Here is a 22,049-nt window from a genome sequence, read left to right on the forward strand (position 1 = left end):
AGAGCCAAGATTTATGTTTTTCACGTAAACAAACCAATTAATCCCAAGCCTACAGCCCAGTCATGTCTTGATCTAATTCAGACACTGCACCAATATTTCCTTGCTCTAAATACTAGGCAAGATACTAGGCAACTAGAAACCATTCATTTAGTGCAAAGCTCATTGGAATTGTTCCAACTAGCCAATCCTGAACTGTTTGCTCTGCCTGGCCTGGCCTTGCCTTTCCCAAGGAAATTCCAGAGAAGGCTCATGATCCTTTCTGTCACCTGACCCAATCTGACATTTCCCCTATGGCCCTCCATGGTATGCAGTATCCATTCTTGGGACTTATGAATATAAAACACTTCTTTCCAAACCTCATTCTTGTTTTCTCACATGGTCACACCCTCTTTATCTGATCATGTCCAAATTCACTTTCTGAGAATATCAACCCTGGATCACCCTAGATCATTTAGGTTCCTATTGGCTACACATAATGGAAATCCAACTTAAAGTAACTTAATCAAAAGGAAAACTTATTTCCTACAATACAAAGTTTAGAGAAAGGGAAACTCAACTACATTATTGAGGATCAAGGTTTTTCCCTCCCTGTTTCCATTCTACCCCTTTCTTGTTGGTGCATCTTTCCTAAGGCTGGCAGCAAGATGAAGGCAGTGGTTCCTGGTGTACATTCTAGTGTCATTTCTTTTCTGCAAAGCTCTTTTGTGTGACAGACACTTTCCCCAAAGTCCTCTTAGCAGAACTCCTGGCATGTCCCATTGGCTGCTGGCTCATCTGCCCATTCCAGGCCAGTCACTGGTAATTAGGATGGGATCCATGTGACCAGGACAGGGATTAGCTCCACTGGGGGCACCCAGCTGCATGCAAGAGGAATGAAGAATATTAGATTCTGTTGGAAGGAAGAAGGGGAGATGGATGCTGGCAAGAGAATCAATTTTTCCACTGTAGCCCTCAGCAAGATAGTCATGCTAGCAAGTTAAAAAAACAAAACAAAACCAAAAAAAAAAAAAAAACTGGTCTTCTTTTCTTCTCTACTGTTTGAGGTTTTTTCCATACTGAAATTGATCTCTTTCTTCTTGTATTCTCCCAGAAAATATTTAAACATATAAACACCTCAATGTGCATCAGAAGCACCTGGAAGTCTTGCTAAAATGCAGATCCATAAGCCCCACAACCAGTAGCTGGGAGGGTATCTCAGATAATTTTAAAAACAGTACTGACAAAGAACATAACACACTCCAACTGGTATGAAATTGGCTAAGAAGCTGACCATCACATGGTCTGTATCCAGAATGATACAACTATCAAAATTTTCTGCCACAGAAACCTGAAAATATTGTGCCATAACTTCTACCCTAGAACACTCTAAGAATATTTCCTCAGTTACCCTTTTACAGCTAAAACAGAAAAATTGCTGGCACCTTGTTAGTATTTTATCAAAGGGGTGGTGGTTGGGGGGTATGGGTCTGGAGACACTGAATTCAAAATTTCTCCAAAATAGAGAAGAGACATTGCCTAGATGATGAATCCAGTGTCAGCTGCCTTTGGCTCAGCCTAGTTTTCTAGCATGGATGGAATCTACGAGAGGCAGCTTCTTTATTGAGTTGATGAGACAAATAGAGTAACTTTTCCCCAAAAAATGATAATTTAAAATATTTTAATTGGCGGGATATAACTCAGTGATAGAGAGCATGCCCAGCAGGTGTGAGGTCTTGTGTTCAATCCCCAGAACTGCAAAAATAAATAAGTAAATAATAAGTAAGTAAATAATACATCGTAATATATTTTTAAACATAGCATTATTATGGTATAAACTGAAAATTTCATGTGGATTTTAATATTTAAAATGTAGACTTTAAATAAATTATTTCATCACCTACTTGGCTATAACCCCATTCTCTTAAGAGTATGCATCTATTCTCCTATGTGCTCAAGGATAATTTGGTAGAAAATATTGAAAAGTCCTGATTGAATTGGTCTTCTCTTTTTAAAGAATGCTTAGGAAGGTATCAATTATTAAAAACTTCTGTAAATCAGACCTAGAGGCAGAAATTTTTCCCAGTTATTGAAAATCAGATTGATAGACTATTTTTACACAACAGGCAGTAGTATTTTAAATAAGATAAGAAAGCGTTGCTTAGTGCAGAACCTCAGTGAAATGGAGAAAATTTATTTGATTTGGTATAAGGAAGCATGGGCTGTAAGGTGTTGTGGCACATGCCTATAATCCCTGTGGCTCAGGAGGCTGAGGCAGGAAAATTACAAGTTCAAAGCCAGTCTTAGCAATTTAGCGAGGCTCTAAACCACTTAGCGAGACCCTGTGGCTCAGGGGTTAAATGCCATTGAGTTCAATCTCTGGTACCAAAAAAGAAAGAAAGAGAGAAAGCATAGGCTTACCACTCATCTCTACTTGACTTGGAATTTATTATTAGCATATGCATTGATGATAATGTTCCAATCTTTTCAAAAACTATGTAAAATTTGCCATATAATTTTGTGAACAGTCTTACTTTTCTATGACAACAATAATTATCTCTGAGGTAGAAGGGAAACTTTGATTTCATCTCTCCCAATAATCACAAATGGTAAAATCTGTTTTAATGAGGTATTATTATATAGTATATTGCACATAAAGGGATTTTTTGGGAGCATTGTATGGATACCCAGAAAAAATATATCCTCAGGTCAAATTGAGACACTGAGGTTGTCATTCATAAACCTCAGGCTCCAGAACACAGGGATTGTGGCTTTTGAAAAGATCTCAAAAATTCTCTTCACTTCTGTCCCTGAGAAACGATTTCTAAAACCAGCATCACTGACAGTCCATTGTGCACTAACGAGAAGCAATTTGGCACAAGTTAGAATGTCTTCAGTTCTGTGAAACAGTCTATGAAAGGAAGAGCTCCAGGAATTCTCCCTTCTCTGATGCATGAGCATTTTTTTCTGTGAGAACTCCTATTAGTATATTGTCTATTAGACAATCACATGGTATTATTTCTCCTACTTAAATAAGAAAAGTAGGAAAAGGAAAGTAGAAAAATGGAAAACATGTGCTCTCTTGCACCCCTAACTACTGCTCTACTTCTGCTCTCTCTGCAGAAAAACTTCTCAAAAAACCTTCTGTCCCTGCTGCAATCCCTTCCTCCTAGCCTCTCCTAAGCCCACTCACTCAGACTTCCACACCCACCTTTCTACATAAAGTGCCTCTGTTAGGGTTACTGAAGTTTTCCTCGTTGCAAATTTTAAGGCACAGCTGCTTCTTCTTTTCCACTTGACCCATTAGCAGAGTCCTCTGGCTTAATCACGGGAATGCTCCAGAGTTCCGGCCCAGGCTCAGGTTTTCTCTTAGACTCTGTCTACATTTTCTCCCTTAGAAATCTCAATCGGGTCTTGTGTCTCTCTTTGTCATGTATGTGAATCCCAAACTTATATCTTCAGTCCAGATTTGTCTACACTCGTGTATTCAACTGCCTACTCAATGTCTCTACTGGATGTCTAACAGGCATGTCCCAAAGTGAACTTCTGATCTTCCCCAAAAAACCCATCTCTCCCTGAGCCTTCCTCTGTGTAGTTTAGGTAATTCCATTCTTCCCATGGCACAGGCTAACAACCTTAGAACCTTCATCACTACCAACTTGGTCCAAGTCATAGTCCTTCCTTACCTGAGTTACTGAAAAAGCTTCCTAGGTCACTGCTTCTGCCCTTGTCCCCTGTTAGTCTACTCTCCACACAGTAGCTAGGATGATCGTGTTAAATCAAAAGTCAGGTCATGTCACTCCTCTAACTCCAAACTTGCTCAGGGGAAGTCAATGTTCCTACAGGAGTACTACTCAACTGGGCCCAATACCGCACTGGCTTCTCATCTCCCATTTCCCCTTCCTCGCTTCACTCCAGCCACCCTGGCCACCTCACTGGGCCCAAAAAACCCCAGACATTTCCCCCATAGGTCATTTGTTCTTGCTTTTCCCCTTCTGGACAACTTGTCCCAGTATCCCTATGGATGTTCCCTGTATTCAATTCTTTGCTTGAATGTGAGTCCTTCCCTAAACATATTATAGCAGTCCCCCCTTATTCTTGGGAAAAACATTCCAACACCCAGTAAGTGCCTGAAAAATTGGATAGCACCAAATCCTATATATACTATGTTTTATTACTATTTTGATCTTAACAACTTCAGCATAGGTTTGTTTTCTTCCGGAATAGGTTTGTTTTCTTTCCTTTTCAAGAGGAGAACTCTCATCTTTTCACTTAAAGGTAGCACTTCACAGCTTCTGTTTGGCATATCCAAATTACCAACATGGTTACTTTTGCACTCTGGGATCATTTTTAAGTAAAATAGGATTACTTGAATACAAGCACTGTGATAACATGACAGTTCATCTGATAACTAAGATGGCTATTGAGTGGCTAGTAGACAGGTAGTGTATACAGCATGGCTACTCTGGACAAAGGAATGATTCATGTCCCAGGTAGGATGCAGAAAAATGGCATGAGATTTCATCATGTTGCTCAGAATGGTGTAAATTTTAAACTTATGATTTGTGTATTTATAGAATTTTCCATTTAATATTTGCAGACAACTGTTGACACCAGGTGACTGTAACTACCGAAAGTGAAATGCAAATAAGGGGGAATACTGTATTTAAAATTGCAACTTTTACCCACATCCTATCACCACTAGAAACACTGTCCTAACAGGAAATGACTGAGGCTAATTTGAGTTTTCACTTGCATGAGTGAGGATTTCAAAAGGGCTCTTATAAGACAGAAAATTTTTTTGTACACATGACCAAAGGTCAGTAAGACTCTGAAGTTTCTCCTATATCTGAGTACATGTTATTCTCTCTGAGCCCATACATACAATTTTAAGTTCCATTTTCAGTTACAAATAAATGAAATTTCTTTTCTCTTGATGAAGACCTCTAGTCTCCACATAGTTTTATCTACTCCCCAGACTCATCTACCCAAAGTATACCAGCATCAATAATATCTATCAAGGTCTTTGTTTCTCTTGAAGATTTGTTCAGATGGGCCATCTTCAGATGCTCACTTTTCAGTTAGGAAAGGTACTCAAAGACTGGTACTTCAGGAACAAGAGGTTGAGTCATTACCACAGGGTGTATCAAAATGGCATAACACAGAGCAAGCAGGAGATGGCAAAGGATGCCTAATCTGTGTTACCATAGAAAATATATCATCTTGGGCTTATAGTTCAGGAGCTTGACCTTCTTATGGTGGATGAGAACTGTGAGTGAAAAAGCCACAGCTTCTGCATAGAAGCCCATATTTCCCCAGGGGGCCAAAGAAGGAAAGGGGATTAGTAATGTTGAATAAAATATTGAAAGAAAAAGTCAAAGACTGATTGATGTAATGCTTAAGAAGAGCCAGAATTCTAACTAAAAACTGCAAAAAAAAAAAAAAAAAGTTGGCACTTCTTCCTCTCTAGAAATGCCAATCTTCCAGTTGTAACCACCCAAGTGACAGAAACTTCTACTCAGACCTCTAACTTCTCTTACTAATTGGGTAATAAATCTTTATACTGGTCGCAACAGGAAGAAGGAAGGAAACACACGAAGCTGGACATTGCATTCCCTTTCGAACACATTCCTGATTATTCTGAACTTTCCCTTACCCTTAGGAATGAGTGGGTTCTTTTTGTTCCTCAGGGACTAAATCATATTTCTATGTGTCTCTGTCACCAACACTCCAAGACGCATATGCTTGCCACACAAGCATTCACATGCCACACAGGTGTTCACAAGACATACACAAGCACCGTGCAAGAAGCACCCATGGCAGACTTGGGGAAGTCCCTGAGGCCACAGGCAACAAGGGAGATTAGGAGAAAGGAAAGAGGGGAATTATTTGTCTACCTGCCACCAGCTCACTAGGAGAAACCATCTGCATCTCTATGTCTCCTTTGCAAATTGACATTTGAATTCTGTTATCATTCTTATTATCAATCTTATAGTCTTTCATGTCTTAAATTCACTCAAATAACCAGCTTCATCCCCATTCACACTCCTCCAAATATCGTTAACTATATTTTGTAAAAAGGAAATGGGCATTATCTAATAGACTCAAGGACTTAAAAAGGTTTCTAAGAGCTCCATCTGAAAAAAAAAATAGTGACAAAGTACTAAGAAATCACTTTGTGTTTATGTTTTAAGACTACTTTCTATTAAATGTAATTTTGAAATTTTTTTCTAGGAAAAAAAATAAATGAATGATAAAATTCTTTGAAAAACAAAATAGAAATCTGTCAGAGCTAAGGAAACTCATGCACCTGTGAAAAAATAGTTGCAGATAAATACAAGTATGTGATGCAGATTAGAAACTCAAACTCTAGTTTCAAAGGGAAAAAATGCTAAAAGTAAAGATGGAGGATGAGCTTTCTTATTGGGAAGTTTGTATTTGTCATGGTTCTCCAGAGAAACAAATCAGAGAGACTTTAAGGAACCGGCTCATGCAGTTTTTGGGGGCTGCCAAATCTAAAATCTGTAGGACAGGCTGGCAGGCTGGAAATTCAGGTAAGAGCTGACCTTGCAGTCTTGAGTCCAAAATCCTCAGGGCCGGCAGCAGACTGCAAACGCAGGCAAGTTTCTGTGGTGCAGTCCTGAAGAGAAATTTCTTCTTTAGGAAACCTTCAATCTTTGCTCTCAAGGCCTTCAACTGATTGGATGAGGCTGAACAACAGTGTAGCGGGTAAGCTCCACTCAAAGTTTATTGATTTAAATATTAATCTCTCTCTCTCTCTCTCTCTCTCTCTCTCTCTCTCTCTCTCTCTCACATACACACACACACACACACACACCTCAGCCACATCTAGACTGGTGTTTGACCAAACAACTGCAATAGCCTAGCCAAGTTGATACAAAAAATTAACCATCATAAAGGTAGTCAAGAAGGAGTGTTCCTGGGGCTGGGGTTGTGACTCAGTGATAGAGTGCTCGCCTAGCATGTGAGGCACTGGGTTCGATTCTCAGCACTACATATAAACAAATAAATAAAGGTTCATCAATAACTAATAAAAATTAAAAAAAAAAAAAAAAGAAGGAGGGTTCCTATATGTCTTTGTTGTCTGAGGAAGGAAAACAATTCTGAGACTTAGGGAGACAATCAAGTGCCCTGGGAAAGGTCATCTAAAGCTTATCAAGATGAGCAGATACCAGCCTAATGTTGTTAAAGCCTCAGTGGAAGAAATACGGTTTTGATTCTTGACGACACTGCTGAAGTTCCCAGAACTGTGACGAGGGCCCTCAGAAGACCAAGTACAAGAAGAGTCCTGGGTGGATTTGAAAAGTTCATTCCTCTTAAGGTCTGGATAAAATGAAGTAAGCAGGAAAACCAAAAAAACAATCATCGGTAATATTTCAGAAAAGTATGGGATATAATGAATTATGCCTAGGTGTTCATCCTTTGAAACCTCTTCTAATTGTGTATCACTCTCTCCACTTTTGGATTATTCTACAAATTATTTATGCTTAGCTCCTTGAGCAGAGTGCTATTTTTTGTAAAAACCAAAACCATGTCAGTCTTTGACCCAGTTAACCATTGTCTGTGACAATGGCACCTGGTGATAGGTTAATTAATATACAGTAGAGATGAAGAATCCCTGGAATGCTGCCTTTGCAAATCTAAGCCAAAATCCACCTCGGGAGAACTAAAGTCCAAGCCTGCTGTCTCAATGTGCTACCTCGAAACTCCCATCTTTTCCTTGCTTGTTTCTCTTCTGATGATTGTCAATCTCCTACAATTTTTTGAAGTTTCAATGAGGAATAACACTGTATTCTTAAGAAAAATCCTTTTACATCCCTATATTCATCTACTTGTCCAGCCTATACGGAATTTATACCATGACTCTTTCTATTCTCCTGGGTTCCTGCTAATTTTTATTATTCATGCTTTTCATTCTATAAAAATTAACCTCCTACCAAGGTCTTCACTAAAACTAAATATACCATTTATAAGGTTGTCTGTAATTCTACTGGAGTTTAATATAAGAAAAGGAAAGTAGGGAGTCTACACTGTGTTCTCTTGGTCTTGAAAATGATCCCAGTGTGGAGCCCAGAATGGCAAATCCACAAAGAACAACTGTGGTGACTTCTGTCCTTACCCAAGAAAGAAAAAAATACACACGAGAAGTTTTGTTCCTCCCACCAAAGTTTTTCCTCAACATAATTATGTGGAAAACACAGAGTGAGGAATGGGAAACTGTCACAGATAAGAAAAGCTCTTGTATCATTTATTGGCAGGGGAGGAAAACTGGCCTCTACACTTTGGATTTGAAAATGATTAGATGACATTTTCGGAGCCAATAATATCCTTTAATCTCTGGGACTGAGTGGATTGACTTGGAAAAGAATGTTTTGCCAATTGTACAGGGCAGGCTACCAAGTCTGTGGCTCTTCCTATTTTTCCTTCTCTTTGCCTTCTACTTACTTGTAAAAATGTCAGTGCTCATTAGCACCTTCAGTAGGGGCTGAAAAAAAAAAAACCAAAAAAAAAAAAAACTAATTCAAATTAGTCAAAATTTTTATAGAAGCTTTTTCAAAATATGGAAGAATAAAATTATTGGCTATAATTGAAATTTGACTTACTAGTTGTCATTAACATTGTCTGTGAAATCGAACAGCTGGTTCAGCATTTGTGAGATCCCATCTTCTTGAATCCCATAAACTATCTGTTATTCATACATAACAGATAGTTTATGGGATTAGAATACATCAATTAGTTTTATAGACAACTTCAATACGTGAGCTAAAGTCATTTCAACTTTTTGTTGTTTCCTAAGACAGAGTCTCAATAAATTGCTGAGACTGGCCTCAAACTTGCAATCCTCCTGTCTCAATCTCCCAAGCTGCTGGGATTACAGGCATGGGCCACTCTATCTGGCAAGTTTCAGACTTTCTACAGACCATTCAAAGCTCTTACAAACAAGCTGCTTTAAAGATAACAATAGTGTTAAAGAGATTAAGAAAGATAATTTTAACAATACAAATTTCAGAATTATCTGAGCACAGGGAAATCCTGAAATCTAAGATTTTAACAAAACTTCGTTGGTTTTTGTTACTTTGGAGGCATTTTGGGGGTACTGGGGATTGAACCTAAGCCTCTTAAATACTGAGTCACATCCCCAACACTTTTTAAAATATCTTACTTTGTGGCAGGGTCTCACTAAATTGCTGAGGCTGGCTTTGAACTTGTGATCCTCCTGCCTCAGCTTCCCAAACTGCTGGGATTATAGGCATCGACCACCATGCCCAGCTTTGGAGGCATTTGGATGGTTCTCTTCCATACTTGACTCAACATATGCATGTAACTTTGTATGCATAGTTACGTGAACAGACTACTTATAGGCATGTGCTGTTATTCATTTCCTGATCATTCTTCTATTTCAGAGACATGTTTATTCTTATATTGACATTGCTGCTAATAGACCACAAAATTCAGAGAAATGCAATCCCTAACATTTTAGCTACTGTGGGACCAGTTTGATGTTTCATTGGTAGTGGCTTCCAAGATGTTCTGTGCCTCCCTGTTGTTAGTATCAGAAATTATTTTTGTTACTCATATTCTGAAAATTCCTAACATTGTATGGGTTTATAAGTGACTCAGCTAGAAAAACCTGCAGTACTCCAAAAAGGGCCAATTGGGAAAACAATAGAATGCAGGGTCAAGTGTCTGTCCATAGTATCTGATAAGAAAAATCATTCTAGGAAGGATGACAAAAAGAGAGGACTCCTCCTAAAGATGAGTATGGTAAAATGTCACAGGGGCTATGTCAAGAAAGAACATTTTGCCAGGTGGTATGTACCTGTAGTCCTGGCTATTAGGGAAGCTGAAGTAGGAGTGTTATGGTTTAGATGAGGTGTCCTCCAAAAGCTCATGTGTGAGATAATGCAAAAAAATTAGAGATGAGATAATCATGTTATGAGAGCCTTAACCTAATCTGTGCATTAATCCCCTGAAATGTATTAACTTGGTGGTAACTGTAGGCAGGTAGGGTGTGGCTGGAAGAAGTGGGTCCCTGCTTGACAGTGGGATACCTTTGGGGTTTCTATTATTGAGCAGAGCGCTCGCGCTCTCTCTCTCTCTCTCTCTCTCTCTCTCTCTCTCTCTCTCTCTCTCTCTCTCTCTCTCTCTCTCCTTCCTGATCATCTTGTCCTGAGCTGCTTTCCTCCGCCACACACTTCCACCATGATATTCTGCCTTACTTCAAGCCTCCAGGAATGGAGTTGGCCAGCTATGGACTAAGACCCCTGGAACCAACTGTGAGCCCCTAAACTTTTCCTCTTCTGATTGTTCTTATCAGGTCTTTTGGTTGCAACAGGAAAAAAAAAAAAAAAGCTGACTAAAACAAGGAGGATCACTTGAGCCCAGGATTTCAAGGCCAGCCTGGGAAATAAAGAGAAACCTCCGTCTCAAAGAAAAAACAAAAATTTTTTATTACAAAGATATATAAATGTAAAGTGGAACCTTCAGGCTACTCTATTCTTTTGCTATTTGCTTAACTTTTATCCTGAATTTAGACTGTACCACTTGTGGGTAGATCCGTTTCAATTAGGGCTCCCAGGTCGCCATTTTAAAGGCAACAATCAAGAGCGAGGGGTCATCTGTGGGATAGGGCTTATTTATTATGCTAACATTCCTAGTTAGTGGAAATGCTTTGCTTACCACTATTATAAGAGGGATGTCTTCTGAAAATAAATTGGGACTGAGCTCAATATATATGAGAGAAGAAAAAAATTCGTAAACTTTATTTTATTTTATAAGTTGTAAAGGATATTATTTCACTTTATTTTCTTGAAGTTTCCTATAACCACATCTGAGTCTTGTCATCTCATTCCTACTATTGGCACATCAGGCAAAATGAAATTTCTTTTTTGGACAACAGGAATATTAAGTTTCAATAATTGTACTGAGATGCTTATTATTCTCTTCATTTTGATAGAGTAAAATTTAACAGAGATAGAATTAAAGAAATACTATTTTTGTCTCAGATAAGCACTTCTGTAATAGTATCTGTGCCTTTTGGCATCCTTGGGAACTACATAGATCTTTGAGTAACCCACATTTTAACCCTAGAGAAGCTGTGAGAGACTCCATAATGACAGAGGTGGAGATGGAGTGAAATTATTCTAACCTGCAGCTACCCAGGGAAGGTCTACTTTGTATCAATCAAACTGTAAATATTCTGAGCAAAACTGAATGCTCTGGGATTGTTGAAGGAAAAATAAATGCTCAGGTGATCCAGAGCTATACTGCTTTACTGGAATCCTCCTCTATAGCTAACACAAGACCAAAGAGAACCTTCTACCAAAAGGCCAATCTTCTGGATCTTCCCTCAAAGTATAAGAGATGCTAGGCCACCCTAAAGCTTGTGTCCAGACTAGTACTCCCCAAGATACCCCAAGATTAGAACTAGAAAGTAGACCAAGGATATTGAAGGGACTCCTTAACATCCTTATTCTGGCTTATACTGTCCTAGAAAGTTGGGCTCCTTTGAGAAGAGTCACCAATACTAAGACAATATTCCCAGGGATAGATTTGAACCAAAAAGAACACCGCAACTAGGGAACTTGTGTTCTAGAAATTCAATGGGAAATTACCCTGGGTTCTCACACTTCTAGACCTTGGTTTCTTCCAAGGGATCAAAGTACCAATTAATGAAACTAAACCCAGGAAGATAATGCCTACATATACATCCCAGCTTAATTGCTTAGGAAGAGGCAGGTAACTAACCATTTTGCATGCCTAATGTGCTATAATAAGGAAGAGAGGTTTCAGTTTTGTCAGTGGATCAGTACCTGGAGCTCTGAATTTTGCTCAAAATCAACAAGTTAGGTCAATAAGTAATTCTTATCCCAAAAGACACATAGCACCCATCACACTTCCCACAGCAGAAGCAAAGTCACTAGCCATCAAGGCATGGATTTTAGGAAGCATCAATCCACAACGTGTGGCTAGTCAGGAAAAGTGCCTTCCTCTGCAGTGAGAGAAAGTCAGAATCAAGAGAGAGAGTGAGTGTCCACAAATTAAAGAACCCCAGTTACTCTGCTCATGAAATGACACCAGAAATGAAGGAGCAAGTTATTGGAGGGGAGTCTGAATCTTTAAAATCAGACGATTAACTATCAGAGAAGCCTCAAGTGAACTAAACAGCAGGAATGAGTTTCTACCATTGAGGAAAGTGACTATAAGAAAGTTAGTGAAAAGAGGTCTACCTACACAGAGCAGAACTTTGGGGACTCTAAAATGTATTCATGAAATTATTTTAGGTTAACTAATGAAAGAGGTATACTCACAAAAATGTTTCCTGCTATACCCAGAGTTTCCACAGTGACTGTAACCATGGTATCCTACATTGATTAGCCTGGTCATCTTCAAGAAAGATGGCAATTTCATTAAAATAGCCATCTCTGTTCCAGGGCACTATGGGAAGGATTGGGAAAGGAACTCCATAAAAGTAAATTCCAGGGGTATTGACTGTTTCACTGCTATTACCGTATGGCGTTAGCTCCATTTTCCACTTTGCAGATGATCACCTGAGGTCCTTTATGGACTATGTATCCTATGGCATAAACTTTTTACTCATCCACACATGCTGAGATCACTTTTTCGAAATTAAAGTGTTTCTCCCTCTATTGTAATAAAAGCCAAATCTTTTTGTGTGCTTTGTATAGCTAATAGTAGATTATTACTCTGCAGCAAGCATTCTAGAGAGCAAAGGAAAGACATGGTATTAACAGGTCCTCTAAACTGAATCCCACAAAGGATCAGAGAAACCAATTTCTTTTTTTCCCCCTATTTTTAAATTCAAAATTGGCTTTTACTCATGATCATTTGGTGGACTTTCACATCAAAACAACCGATGCTCCGCTGTGCCAGATTGGGAACTGGGAAGGAGATAGTCAAGTATCTAGGATGATGCATAACCTTTCCCCCAAGAATTCTTTCTTCAGTCTTTCTCAAGACTCTCAAAACTCCATATTTTTAATTCTCTGAATTCAGCACCTTCAAAGATAGAGACTCCAGGTGACTTGTTCATCATCTAATTCTTACTGCCACTCCTCTGCTAGTAAAGAGTGCTGAAGGTTAACAGTATCAAAAGCCAATGTGGTTTTGGATGTGATCCTATAGTCAATACTCTGTGGATAATAATGATAATAACTTAGATGTATGCTACTTTATAATTTATAGAGTACTTTCTCAACTATCTTATTTGCTATTCTTAATACTCTGTACAGCAGACAGGGATTATTAACTTAGATCTGAACACAAGAATAAGACTAAATGAAATTATGTAACTTGCTAAAGTTCACGTAGTCAAAAGATGATAAAGATGAGAATCTAGGGCTTCTACCTTCCAGTCCAATATATTTTCCCACCATACCATATGAATTAAGTACCATATGTCTCTAATGAAATGAATTCTCAGCTGCTAAGCTAACCTTCAGGATTAGTCACTGCACAAAGTCCAAAGATGATAGATATCACACAGATGGAGAAAAGAATTATGGGTGCAACTGTGGGAAGAAGCAGCCCCATAGTCTATAGTTTCCTTAGTGGATTGTTTCTTTAAGAAAATCAAAAAAAGAGGTACTATTATGCCTAGCATAATAAATTTTAAAATGTCTCAATATCTCTTTTCTTTCTCCTGTGATTCCATTCTTTTTTAAATTTTTTAAAAATTTTTTTAGTTGTTGATGAGACCTTTACTTTATTTATTTATTTATTTATTTAGATGCAGTTCTGAGAATAGAACCCAGTGCCTCACATGTGCTAGACAAGTGCTCTTCTACCACTGAGTTACAACCCAGCCCCTCCATTTTTTTTTCTCAATAAGTTCTGAAGCTGGTGTTGTGGCTCAGCGGTAGAGCACTCACCTTGCACGTGGGAGACCTTGGGTTCGATTCTCAGCACTCACATAAAAATAAATAAGTAAAATAAAGGTATTGTGTTCAACTACAACTAAAAAATAAATTTAAAAAAATAAGTACTGAAACTGAGCTTGCAGTTCTGAGTTAAATCACTTTTTACATGCATATTAATGCATTGCTACTCAAAGTGCAGTTTACCCATGATGGATGAAAAAATGGATAGCGGAGGCATCATTCTGGAGCTTGTTCAAAACACAGATTCTTAGACCAGAGTCTCACCCCAAACTTATTAAATACAAGTATGCACTTTGACATGATTTTCCAAGTGTACACTTAAGTTTGAGAAAAACCACACTAATACATATCTGAGACATGGGCCAATATCATACAGAAAGGGTATCACATTTAGTATGTTCCATGAGATCTGTTCTAAGTAGACATACAGTGCACAATGATCAGTAGGTCAAAGACATGTGAAAATCAAAACACTTGACTTTGCTTTCGCCTAAATTAGCTAGTTCAAATAACCATGAAATGTTGAAGACTTGCTAGCTATCACATTAAAACAGACAAACTTTCATTCCAAATAATTTTCTCAGTGGCATAAGCAGCAAATACAGGAAAGCTTCCTATTTTCATATCCCTCTCATTTTCATAATACAACAGAATTTTACCATCTGTAAGGAACTTACAATCACTCAATCACATATTTATCTGCCTGGCTGTAGTTAAAATTGTTGGGGGGGGGCAGGGGCTGAGGCTTAGCAGTAGTGCACTTGCCTGGTATGTGTGAGGCATTGGGTTCGATTCTCAACATCACATAAAAATACATAAATAAAATAAAGGTCTATCAACAACAACAAAAAATTTAAAAATCGTTGAGGGCTTTTAAAACTGTCTTCAGAGATTTTAATTTCATTATCTGGGAAAAGGGTCTAGGCTTTTCAAAATTTGAATATGCAGCCAAAGTTGAGAAACACTGACCATCCCCCTCATTCTATAGATGAGGAATTTGGGTGATTATAAAAATGATACTTTCCTAGGGGCAGTACTGAAGATTGAACCCAGGCAAACACACACTAGGCAAACATTCTACCACTGAGTTACACCCTCAGAAAACTTTTTAATTTTTGAGCCAGAAATTCATTAAGGTGCCTCAAGCTCTTTATTTTATTTTATTTTATTTTATTTTTCATAGTTGTAGATGGACACAATGCCTTTATTTTATTTGTTTATTTTTATGTGATGCTGAGAATTGAACCCAGTACCTCACACATGCTAAGCAAGCGCTCTGCCACTGAGCTACTACCCCAGCCCCTGCACTCAAACTTTTGATCCTCTTGTTGCAAATACCATCCACCTGGCTAAAAATGGGATTAATATTGCATACTTAAGTTAAAATTTCATTAATATGTAATGATTTATTTAACCTGAAACTTGCTGACCAAGTGAAACTTCACTAGTTCCACCACTGTTTAGCATTTACTTTTTTTTTTTTAAGGAACTAAAGATCTTCTTTGTCCTTAGTACTAACTCTGTGGACATGGGTTAACCTTCTTTGGAAGAATTATTACCCAACTGTGCATCCACAAGACCTGACACAGGAAAGTTTCAAAGGAATATAACTTAAAAAATGATATGGACAACTTCCACTTTTTTCAACTTCTCTAACAGAAGCAACTTTAGTACACACTCAAACAGTTGAAAGAGCTATTTTAAGTATCTTATAAAATTTAAAACCAATCAAAGATCAAAATATGAAGAGGAAATGGGGTATGGTGATTTTTTTAAAAAATGATCATAACTTCTTTGACACATCTTCCACCAAGAAAGGAGTCTCTCCCTCCCCTTGGCACTGGGAAGGCTTCTGATTGCTTTATCTAATATATTGGGTTCAGCAAACTATTTCTGAAAAGACTATATAGTAAATATTTTAGGCAATGCATACTATGTGATCTCTGTTGTAACTTCTATTATAGAATTAAAGAATTCACAGACAGTAATGCCACCAAAAAAAAAAAATGGACATAGAGGTGTTTCAGTAAGATTTTACTTACAAAAACACAGGGCAAGTTGGCAGGGTGGGTGCACACCTGTAATCCCAGTGACACTGAAGGCTGAGGCAGGAGGTTTGCGGCAGCCTTGGTAACTTAGTGAGACCCTCTCTCAAAATAGAACCAAAAAAAGCTACCAATGTAACACTTGCACAGCATGTGTAAAACCCTGGGTTCAAACCTCAGTACTTAAAAAATAAATATATAAATGACAGTTTGGATTTGTCTTTAGACCATAGTTTGCCGAGTTCTGCAATAGAATATTGAAAATGCACTGCTATGTGACTTCCGAGACTTGGTCATATGGTCACACAGTTTCTGCAAGGGTCTCTTGGAACACACTCTTAGGAGGCTCCCTCTTGGAACTTGAGCTACTATTTTGTGGGAAGCTCAAGCCACAGAGGGAGACCACATGTAGGTTCTCTGGTCAACAGGCCCATCTGAATCCAGCCTTCAGGTCATCTAAAGCACACTTGGAATGGGAGTGGAAAACCATCCAGATGAGTCCAGAGTGACATAGTGATTATTTTAAGCTAACAGAAACTCTTTACCTCCCCTTCAACATGAATTTCATGTTGGAAACATGTTGGAAATGAAACATGAATTTCCCCTTTTGTAAAGGGAATTAACATCTATAAAAGCAATTTCCACTAGTAAAGGTTCCTGTACCAGGAAAAAAGCCACTTTCAGACAATTTGCATCACCTGAAAGATTCCTACCTGCATAATAAGGCAACTTTATTCACCCAACATTGTCTCCTCTCCCCTCCCTATAGTCTGCCTCCCACTTCAAGCTCCCCAGAAGTCACCAACCCCTATTCTTCTCTGTAGTTTAAGATGATACATAAATTTCAATCATCTGGCTGCCTCCTTGAATCTCACATTTTTATGAAACTCCTCTGTGTCTGTACATAATTAAAATTATTTTTTACTTGTTAATTTGTCTTATGTCAATTTAATTCTTATATGGCTACAGAATCTGTAAGGGTAGAAAGAAGTCTTTTTCTTCCCCTACACTTCTCTTGTGAACCTGATGCTTTGTTGAGGTTAAGCAGACCCTGAGCAAATAACATAGCCAACTATAAAAGGACAAATTTTGCAATTTGGTAATTATCATTGTCCACATAGGAATTTAAAAGTAGACTGTATATGATGTATATAAGATACCTGTAGCTTTTGAATAAATTATATAGTCACCATTCCTACTATTCTCACGAATAACTGAGGCAAATTCTTATAGGTATCTTCCTATTTAAAATGGGAAAAGCCAGCAGAGGGAAAGTACTTGGAATCTTAGTCACTAGAAGGCTGAGACTAAGATCTTTGGAGGTTAGAGTCTACTGATTATCAAACAAGCTCTGCCCACTAAAAGGCAAGATGTGACTTGGCAAGTCTGTGTCCCCACATGTAATGAGGGTAACTAGAGCATTAAAGTTATAGGCAAGAGCCTACTCCTTTGCTTTACAGGTGAGGAAAACAATTATGTTAATGTATAAAAAGAACTAAAATAAGTGTCAAATACAATCAATAAACTTTCTAATTGCTTTCTGAAAAACTGAAAATTATAAAGCTGAAATTATCATATCATCTTCAGGTAATTACTGTAATTATTGTTTCTACCAGAAAATTGGGACGGACTTGCCCCTTAGTGCTTTCAACGAGGAAACAAAGTATGTGTTACTATTGAAATTGCCTTAAGCAAGGGTAAGAAAATTTGTTTTGTTTTGTTTTGTTTGGGGGAAGGAGTTGTTTGTTTTAGTTTTGTGTTTTGTTTTTTCAGTACTAGGGATTGAACCCAGGAGTGTTTTACCTCTGAGCTACAACTCCAGCACTATTTTTTTTTTTTTTTTTTAGCTAGGTCTTACCAAGTTCAAGGCTCCCTCAAACTTGCAATTCCAAAGAATCTTAGTGCAGTGTGACCAAGTACTTACAATATTTTCCTAGTGAAGGTATTAAAAGAGATCAGATCCCATCCTCTGCTTCCTTGAAGCTGTCACTCAGTATTGCCTAGGACATTTGGCCATGGGTTATGTGCAGACTCTGTCCAGCTCCAAGGCCATGAAAGCTGCATCAGCCTGGGACTCTGGAATGCAAAAATAATGAAATATTTTAACCTTAGATAGGTAAAAGGCAGCAATGCTGGTGTAGAGACAGAAAAAAGAGTCATCCTTTTTCTGCCTGTCATAAAGGGACTTGGCCCAACACCCTGTAACTAATGACAAGTTAACAAAAGAAAAGCATAACAAATTTATTTGATCATAGTTTTAACATGACATGGAAGCCTCCAGATTGAAGACCCAAAGACCCAGGTGAACTACCCATTTTTATGCTTAGGTTCCATGAGGAATGGGCACCATGTAGAAGACACAAAGGATGTGAATTACTAATAATAGACGGATGGGGGAAGCCCAGAAAGGCCTGTCTGGATCCTGATTGGCCTTTCATGTAGCTTCCTTCTTTTTCAGGTGTGGGGCCAGACCCTCTCTAAATGTGGTTCTTATGAGCTATAATCAAACAAGGTAGGTGAGTGGGGCACCATGGCCTATGCCTGTAATCCCAGCTACTCAGGAGGCTGAGGCAGGAGGATAGCAAGTTTGAGACCAGTCTGCCTCAAAACAAACAATCAAAAGGGCTGGGGATGTAGCTCAGTGGTAGAGCATCCCTGGGTTCAATTGCCAGTATTACCCCAAAAAAAATGAAAAATAAAAATAAGAAAGAAAAATACAAGATGGTGACAGAATTTCTGTACAGCCAACTCTACATAGAATGATGGAGGGAATGTAGAATAACTATTTTTAGGTTTCTATGGCTGGTATTGGGAAGATGTGTTGTGGTTTCTATGATCCACTTTGGGAAAGAGGAACTCTAGGTTTTGTTTGTTTGTTTTTGGCTTTTCTCTAGGGAGAATGAGGGGTAAGAGACAGGACAGGAGAAGGTCAGAGAGAAACTGTTTATAAGGTTGCATACATCTGAGGACTTCACTTGGAGGTATCATTTTCTAAGTTCCAACATAGATAATATAAAAATATTGCTTATCATTGTCATAGGGAATAAAAGAACAGGTGGTTCATGCCTGTAATCCCAGCGGCTTGGGAGGCTGATGCAGGAGAATTGCAATTTCCAAGCCAACCTCACAATTTAGCCAGGCCCTAAGCAACTTAGCAAGACCCTGTCTCAAAATAAAAAATTTTAAAAAATGGTGGAGATGTGGCTCAGTGGTTAAGTGCCCCTGGGTTCAATCCCTGGTACGGGGTTGGGGGAGGAGAAAGAAAAACAAACAGTAAAAATATTTCAAAAGGTTTTTGTTTTTTCGTGTCCTAAAATTTTCATTTAAAAGCATAGTCCAGAGACAGGAGGCTCTGTTTATTTTGGGCAATGTTTTAAATGGTCAAGTGTATTCGTTATCTATTGCTAAATAACAAATGACCCCAAAATGTAGTGCCTTAAAATAACATTTATTATCTTACACAATTTCTGAGGGCCATAAATCTGGGAGCAGCTTAACTGAGTGGTCCTGGCTCAGCCTCTTAGAGATAGCACTTAAGGGGATGCTTGGGGTTGCAGTCATCTCAAGCATTGAAAGAGGCTGAAGGATCCACTTCTAAACTCACTTACTGCTGGCACTTTCTCAGATGCTGGCTGGAGATTTGGGCTCCTTGCCATGTGGGCCTTTCCATAAGGCTGCTCACAACATGGCAGTTTGCTTCTTCCAAAGTGAGAGACGAAAGAAAGAGAGAGAAGGAGAGCAGATGCCCAAGACAGAACCCACATAATTTTACAACCTAAATGGTCAGAAGCAACATATTATTACTTTCATAATATGCCATTAATTACACAGACCAAACTTGGCTTAATAATGTTGACAGATATGACAAGCAAATATATATTATTCCCAATTAAATTTGTTTTTCAAATAAACAATGACTTATTTTTTAGCGTAAGTATATTCCATGCATTAGTTGAAACATATTTATGCTTAAAGAAATTATGCATTATTCATCTGAAATTCAAATTTAACTGGGCATTCTATATTTTATCAGGCAGTCCCACCCTGGTACAGTGTGGGAGGGAGGGGTCCACACAAAGGAGTGGAAGCAGACAGCAGAGATCATCACCAGCTGTCTTGGAGGCAGCTACCAGCATCGGGTATTTTGAAAATTTTTTACTGATCAGTTTCACATAATTGTTTTTCCAGTTAAACTAAAGCTCAGGTCAGTTTGCAAAAGAAAATAATATAGTTTTGTTGGGATTTCATTGAATCCGTAGATGAACATTAAAAAATGGATATGGAATGAAATCTTCTGATTAAGCCTTTTTGTGTCTTCTATTGTTTAAAATTTTTACTCGTCTAGGTCCTGCATACTTCCTGTTAGTTATTGTTGTCTTTATTTGTGATTACAATAATTTTACTTATTATATTTTTAACTGGTTTTGATTGGAATATATGAATGTTATTGGTCTTTACATATTTGTTTTGTATTGGCTGTCTTGGTAAACACTACTATTATTTCTATTAACTTTAAGCTGATTCTCTTAGGTTTTCCAATTCTATGATAATGTCACCTTCAAATAAGGACAATTTTGCCACTTCTTTTCAATCTTTAAACCTCTTAGTTTGTCCTTTTGACTGAGCCTACTCTCAAGCAGTTATAACTTTTATTAGAAAATCTTAGAAGTATGACAGTCTTTTTATATATTTATTTTTAGTTGTCAATGGACCTTTATTTTATTTATATGCGGTGCTGAGATTGAACCCAGTGCTTCATGCATGTTAGGCAAGCCTCTACTAATGTACTAAGACCTCAGCCTGGACAAAGTCTTTTGAATTGGAGGAAAGTAACATCGAGAAAATATTTTTACGCATTATATGTGGTATGATTAAAAGTACCCCTCTCAAAAGCTTTGAACCGAAACTGTTTACTTCAAAATCTTCCTAGAAATGTAATTTGTTTAAATATCCCATATCTTCATTGCCTTCAAAGAATTTACAAAAGTCCAGATTCCAGGTGCAGCCTGACTTTTTTCTTACCACGTCAGGCAAAAGTTCAAGGGGGACTTTTCACAGGACTTTGGACCTATTTTCCCAAGGAGTTTATTAAATAATAAGCTTCGGATCAGGAAAATAATAATCATACGTATAAAAATTAATAAAAAGGACAGAGTCCTCAGAAAATCCAGAGTATAGGCCACCAGCACAAAAACAACATAGCCTTACCAAGAGAGGAGAAGAAAGACAAGGAGTTAGGGACTCAGCTCAGAGGAATGTCGCAGCCTTTACCAAGCCAGGGCTCTTGTTCTTCAACAGCATGTTCTGGTCTCTTGAGCAGTGAGAATGTCAAATTTCTACCTGGGACAAGCTGAAGGGTGGCCATCTGGTGGGAGTGGGGAGCTAGAAGACTCATCTCAATACTATTTCTGCATAATAAGCACATTTTTTACTTGTATTGCATACAACACATTCTATAAATATGCTTTTATTTATTATTTATAAGCTTTTGAATTTATATATTAAGTATTATTCTGGAGGGGAGTTGTGGATTTAAAATTGATGGGGGAGTTTAAGCTCTCCCAGGCCACTCCTTCCCATTACCAATGCTATAAAGTACCATTATGAGCTGTTTGAGTGTAAGATTCAGGTATCCCCCCCCACTCTCTCTCTCTCAAACATGCATGCATACACAGAAGGAGGAAATGTGAGGAGATGTATATTTTAACTTGTTTGACAGTAGTAATCATCTCATTTTGTATAGCAAAACATTGTACAACTTCTAGTGTTTAATTTTATTGAAAATAAATTAAAAATAAATTATATAAAAATTTAAAGTTTAAAAAAATCCAACTGTTGCTCTCAAAAAAACGTAAAAGCAGTCCTAAGCTATTGCTGAGTCCTAAACCACTCAGCAACTTAGCAAGGACTGGGAATCTAAGTTAGACATAGAATGCTTGTCTAGCGTGCACATGGCCCTGAGTTCAATCTCCAGTACTGGGGAAAACACACACACACACACACACACACACACACACACACACACACTCTGTCTCTCTGTCTCTCTCTCTCTCTCTCTCTCTCTCTCTCTCTCTCTCTCTCTCTCACACACACACACACACACACA

The 22,049-nt window shown here is 38.1% G+C and overlaps 1 long non-coding RNA gene across 1 annotated transcript in view; it reads right to left on the minus strand.

Moving 5' to 3' along the window:
* The window catches only part of LOC144377751 (uncharacterized), a 13,839-nt gene extending 7,116 nt beyond the window's left edge, over positions 1 to 6,723 (minus strand). Inside the window, exon 1 of the long non-coding RNA XR_013438798.1 lies at positions 6,543 to 6,723. This is a non-coding gene — a long non-coding RNA (uncharacterized LOC144377751). The remainder of the gene's footprint in view (positions 1 to 6,542) is intronic.
* Between the last annotated feature and the right edge of the window lie 15,326 nt (positions 6,724 to 22,049).

Source organism: Ictidomys tridecemlineatus, chromosome 5, assembly GCF_052094955.1.
Source record: "Ictidomys tridecemlineatus isolate mIctTri1 chromosome 5, mIctTri1.hap1, whole genome shotgun sequence".
NCBI classification, from domain to species: Eukaryota; Metazoa; Chordata; class Mammalia; order Rodentia; family Sciuridae; genus Ictidomys; species Ictidomys tridecemlineatus.